Genomic DNA, 6,679 nt, shown 5'->3' on the forward strand with positions numbered 1-6,679 from the left:
ATTAGGCCATAGTTCAATTAGGACATTTAAGTAATTTTTATAAACGTGCCTTAGAAAAAAACATTACTGGTGTGCATTTTGAGACAAAATAAAGGCACTGATATATTTTAAGATCAGTCAGAGCAAGTTTCTTTCAGTTGAAACAGCTCAGACTTCGATTTTAGTCTTGGATTAGGCTTAAGCCTCGTCTGTGAAACCGGGGGCAAGTTAAACTAAAACAAAATGAGAAATAATGCCTCGGCAACTAACTGAAATAAAATAAGACTTTTATATTTTATTTCTGTTAACACGTATTCCAAGTAATGATTTTTTAATATTTTTTATTTTAATTTTAGTTATTGACAGTAATTGATTTCAAAGTTCAAATGTTTTCAAAGTTATAAATAACTAACTGAAATAAAATAAAATAAGATTTTTAGATTTTATTTTATTTCTATTAACACTTACTCCAGATAATGAACATTTGTATTGATTAATTAAATTATTTATTTATTTATTTGTTTTATTTATTATACCGGTTTTAGTTTTAATTTTGGTTTTAGCTATCAAATAATAACCCTGCAAGGAACATTGTAGCAATGTTTGGCAAAAATTACAAGTGAAAATGCTTTGAAAATTTATTTCAAAGTTCAAATGTTTTAAAGTTGTAAATAAACCTAAGATTACTGAAGTACATTTTACAAGAAAATACAGTTTCAGTTTTTTCACAATTTCATGTTTAATTCAATGTTACTTACAAGTTAGTGAAATATACCTGCAATTTCTGAGTGAGAATTGTTTCTACACCCAGTATTTCTTTTTTTTTTTTTTCTTCTAGTATTGAATGCACTTCATGGAAATGTATGTGTGGTATCACATACGCCTGCTGATTTTTACTGTATGTAGATGTTAGCATGTCTCATATTTCGCTTTTGTCCGTATAATGTAAAACGCAGTGATTACGTATGTATGAGTGTGCATGAATGCACCGGCTCTCTTGAGAATATGTCTTCCAGTCCGATGCCACTGTACAGAAATAGTGGGTCACTACAGCTCCAAACCGTCATGAAATCAACCAGAAAACAGCTTAAGCATTTCCGGTAAAGCCTCATTCCAGTCTGTTGCTTCATTAAAGGACTAATCGTTAGTAAAATATTCTGCTCAAGCTCTAAATGTGTATTTCTCTGTCCTAAATAAACCATAATATCCGTGTCAACGTTAGATCCAATCATCAAAGTTGATTAATAGAGTCAATGCTCCCCTCTAGTACAATACCGACTTCACCAGCTGCCCATGTTCCTTTCCTTTTTCAATTTGTTCTTTATGGTACATGATTTTCTTCATATTACAGTGAATTCGAAACCTTTATGGAGTTCAGAAATAGCTGTCAGTCGTTCAAAGCACAGAAAATAGTGCTCATTTGCTCGGAACCAATGATGTGTTGCAGCAGTCAGTGGTTTTCTTTTAACATTTTTCTTGTTCCACATCTTGGCCTTTTGTAAATCATCTGAAGTGGACATATCCACTTGAATATGAGAAAACCTGAAGTTTTGAGTTAATTGAGTGATATTTTAATGTCTAAAGCTATAAACCTCCTCCACAGAACTAATTTGTAAAAACGAGTCATTCTGAAGTTCCTGGTGTCAAATTAATAGTACGCATTAATATGTGTCCAGCCATATTGAAATAATTTACATATTGTTAGTTGACATAGCATTTGCATTAAGAAAATTTGCCAAAATTTCAACGTAGATAACCCATAAATGAAAGAATAAAAAGTGTATTAGACCCTTTAAGCATGTACTTTTTTGAGGATGTCAGTTTAACTTGTCTTTGAGTCTGGAGTTGTGAGTTTCCATCAAACTGTAGGCTGTGTAATGTAATTGTGATATTGTGTAATTGCGTTCTGTGGTTTAGAGTTTCACAGGCATCTTGTGTTGGGCGGCACTGACTTTGTGCGGTTTTCTCCAGAGCTGTGTTGTGAGGTTGTGTTTAGGAGATAGTAAAGTCTGCTCCCTGTCATCACTTTCTTAACACCCTCCTTTAAAACCACAGGGATATTTTGATGCGACTGAATCTGTGAATTTCCTTTTCTGTCACACACACACACACAAGCTGCTCTACCCAGACAGTGAATGTGCCTCCTACGCTTGTGTCTCACTCACAGGCTTACACAAGTGTCTAACACACACTGACAGACAACACCTTCTACACACACATACACTATACATCCTGCTAAAGTGTTAATTGGCTTCATTTTAATTTGATTTAAATAAAGGCTATGAATTTAGTGCATCAGGATTCGGGTATGTATGTGTGTTTGCTATTGTGTGTTTTTGATGGAAAGACACTTTTGATGGTTTTCGGGATGTGTTATCCGTACTTCATTCAGGTTGCTAGGTTACAGCATGGAAAACGTTCCTGAATGAAGTGTAATGTCCCACTAAACGCACATGCAGTATCACAACACCCTGTTTCTAATCACTACAAATGTCATTTGTAATTACACTGCTGAGATTACAAAAGTGTTGGGTTTGTTCTTTCCCTCGTGGGTCCAATGAAAATGCACAGTTTAGTACATGCATCTGAAGACCAAGCTAAGGTCATTTTTAACCAAAAAATAACATTGTCAACGTTTGCACTTCCGTTCAAAAGTTTGGAGTCAGCAAGATTTTATTTATTTTTTTATGTTTCTGAAAGAAGGCTTTTATGCTCACCAAGGCTGAGTTTATGTGATCAAAAATACAGAAAATTCTTTAATACTGTGAAAAATTATTACAATTTAAAATAACTGTTTTGTATTTGAATATTTTTTTTTAAATGTAATTTATTTCTGTGATGCAAAGCTGATTTTCTGCTCAAGAAACATGCTTGAAAACAGCTGATGTGCTTAATATCTTGGTGGAATTTTTAATAGAAAGTTCAAATAGAACAGCAATTAATTGAAATAGAAATCTTTTGTAACATTATAATTGTCTTTACTGTCACTTTGATCAGTTTAATGCAAAATAAAAGTGTTAATTTCTTTCCAGAAACACAGAATTGTACTGACCCCAAACTTTTGAATGATTATGTCACTCAGTTGTTATGTCATTCCAAACTTGTATGACTTCCTTTCTTTTGTGAAACACAGATTTATCCAGGCTGTTTTTTTTCCATACAGTGGAAGTGAATGGGGACTTGGCCTGTCAAGCTCCAAAAATAACAAAAGCTCTGTAAAAGTAGTACATATGACTCATGCAATGCATTCCATGTCTTCTGTACACATAGCTGTACACTTCTGTAGCTTTGTAAGGAAAAACAAACAGCAGTTTAAAACATGAATTGTTGAAAATCGTCATGTCAAACTTCAAATTATGCATCTTGATGCATCGTATTTACACAAATGTAAATGAAACGTGAGATCTACAGGAAATTTTCAGTGAATAACATGTCATTTTCAGTCTGTTCCTCACACAAAGCTTGCTTGGAATGTAGTGTAGAAGTCATATGAACTACTTTATGGAGCATTTTTTTTTTTGGAGTCGTCAGCTCCAGTCCCTATCCACTTCTATTGTATGGAATAAAGCAGCCGGGACATTCTGCAAAGCATCTACTTTTTCGTTCCACAAAAAGAAAATCATAGGGCTTTGGAACAACTTGACGGTGAGTAAATGATTTTTAAATTTTGGGTGAACTGTCCGAATTTATATTTTTTGGTGCTCTGTCCCTTTAAGAGACGATTTCAAAACTAATGTATGACTATAACTGTGCAGGGAAGCAGAGCGTTGACACACACAACACGTTTGCAATGCCAAAGAACTCGTCTTGAAAGCACCAGGATCAATTATTAAACCAAAGATTAGTCAAAGATCAAAGATTGAAAGAGAGATTACATAAACACACAGAAAACCCTCACATTTCCTCTCATCCTAAACACGTCGCTCTTTCACTCCCTCCTTCAGCAAGACTAATTTGAGGCTTATTTGTATTCTGTTCTTAACGAAACTATAAGAGGCCTGCATATTTAATGAGCCGACTATCTCACACCCTGAGTTACAGTAAGAGGATGCTGGGAAAGGCAGGATGTAGATAATTGGGCTCTCATTAATAATTGATCACAGAGATTATGCCAATGAACAGCATTACTAACACACATATTTGCACACACACACGTGCACGCCTCATGCCATCCGGTTGGCACTCTTTCATTGACTCGTATCGTTCTTATCTAGGTCAGACAGCAGGAACACAACAACTGACGAAAAGCGAAATAATCTCCCCATTTTCACTCGTTTATTTGCGCTCACTTTCTTTCTCTCTCTCTGCCTTTCCTATCTGCTCGCTCAGCTCTGGCAGAAATATCAGCTTCCAGCCAGAACTGTGTGTGTGACTGCTTACCCATAGACTGAGGACAAACTTGTACACAAAAGTGAGCTAAATTTGACAACCTCCCATTTGGAAAGCAATTATTAATAAATAAATAAAAAATGCAAATAATAGTGATAAAATGTATAATATTAAAATGCATTTTATTATTAGAATGTTTTTATTTTAATGTTAATTAAAATATTTTGTATTAAAATACAAAAAGAAATCTTGTAAGGTTCGAGTTTTGGTTGTGTATGATAATTAGCTTTAAATAAAACAATAGATGTCTAAAGAATGTCCCCTTTTTACAATAATATAATATTCAAATTAATTATTATTTAAGTATTTTATTACTTTAAACGTCTCATGTAAATGTCTCAGTGTAAGTTTTTTCTGAAAAAAACAAAAACAAATACATGTCTATGAAGTCTTCACTTTTAGAAGAATATAAAATTAAAATGTTATATTAGAATTTTTTTTTTATAAAAATATAAAAAACTCTTTTTAGGGTAGGGTTTAAATTTTGGTTTGTTAATTATTTTTTTTTAAATTAAATATATATGTGTATATATAGAGAGAGACTTTTAATCTTTCTTCATTTTAACAATTATTACATTACCAGTAAATCAATATTTACAAAATACATAAATTACCAACACTGCACAAAAAAAAAAAAAAACCTCGTACAGAGAGAGAGAGAGCGGCAGAGTTTGAGTTTTGATTCATCTATATTAATTAGATTTAGATTTATAAAAAATACGAGATCTCTAGGGAATGTCCCCTTTCATAACAATTTTATATTAAAATTTATTATATTATTAGAATGTTTTATTATTTTAATGTTAATTACAATAACCATCGTAGAGTTAGGTATTTTGGAATAATTATAATTAGTTTTATAAAAAAATTAATAAAAATAAAAACAGTAGATGAATGTCCACTTTTAAAGAATATAATATTAAACTGTGTAATATTTTATCATTAGAATGTTAATATTCATTTTAAATGTAAAAATTGTATTCTGTTTTTAATTTATAGTAATTATAATTAGCTTTGTACAAAAGAATAGATGTCCCCTTTTAGAAGAATGTGTGTGTGTGTGTGTGTGCGTGTGTGTGCGTGTGTGGTTGAATGAGCTGCTCTGGTTGGTGGTAATAGTGTAAGATGACTCTGGTTTGTCAGGGCTGGACTTCCAATCTGTGTCTCTGATTGGCTAAAGTGAGTTTCTATTACCTCAGAGAATAGAATACACTCTTTTCTCTGTCTCTCTTTCTCTCTGTGTCCCTTTTTTTCGTTGTCTACTTTCATTTTGAGGTTCCTCGGGCAGTTCTGCTGGTGTTCCGAATATATTACGTGTGCTCTCACTCTAGCACAATGAATTAAATGATTTTATGAATCCTACAGGCTAACGGACTGAATTATTGATGTCACACACACACACACACACACAAGCTCAGGCTGTTTTTCAATACAGAGAAACCTGATCTGATTCCTTTATCTGATTCAAGTCTGATTCTAGTTCCTTTGCAGAAGATTTACCATGGTAACTGTAGTTTCAAGCAAAACACGGTGGCGAATAAATGTACATAGAATTTATGGGGAATAAATAAATAAATAGGTATGCATGTGTGTGTGTGTATATGTATATGTGTATGTATATATATATATATATATATATATATATATATATATATATATTGCTCTATTTTTAGATATTATTTATATATATTTTTTAAACTTTATTTACTTTATATTTGCTTAAATAAATTTTTTATAGACTTTTTATTTTGATAAGATCTAGCTCAACAGTCCCGCCAGAGCAAAGTCTTGCTTTTTGTGGCAAATCTGTGCCTGAGATGAACTGCTTTTTTTTTTTGTGTTCTGACCATGAACATAATGTAATTTTTTGTCCCCAAGACTGAAGACCTCAGTTTACGGTTACATGGAGCGATTGAAAATGTCGGGCTGTTGTTGGGGTCAGAGGTTCAGGTTTTATTTTGTCTGTAGCCTGAGGGTTGTATTTTCTTCTGCTCTGTTTCTGTTACATGACTTATGGAAGCGACCTCCTTATTGATCTAAATTTACCACAACCTGTGTGCTGCTGTATTATCACAGAAAAACAGAGATTTTTAAAGGTGACTCACCACTAGCATCACCACAGAACAGTTCTGATAAATAATGAGGTTTCCAGAACACTCACCATTGGCCAACCAAACAGGAAGCCCCGCCCCAAAATCAAGCCATTGGCTGAGCCATTGTTGCCGTTATGCTCAAACAACAATGTTTTTAATAGCACCAAACACTTTTCAAGGATAAACTGCTCATTTAGAATATTAATCTGAGATATGAG

General features: G+C 33.0%; 1 protein-coding gene across 1 annotated transcript in view; it reads left to right on the forward strand.

Annotated features, from left to right (window-relative positions):
* Nucleotides 1-6,679, forward strand: part of fat3a (FAT atypical cadherin 3a) — a 153,980-nt gene that overhangs the window by 70,798 nt on the left and 76,503 nt on the right.

The sequence above is a fragment of the Onychostoma macrolepis genome, chromosome 15 (assembly GCF_012432095.1).
Source record: "Onychostoma macrolepis isolate SWU-2019 chromosome 15, ASM1243209v1, whole genome shotgun sequence".
Classification (NCBI taxonomy): Eukaryota; Metazoa; Chordata; class Actinopteri; order Cypriniformes; family Cyprinidae; genus Onychostoma; species Onychostoma macrolepis.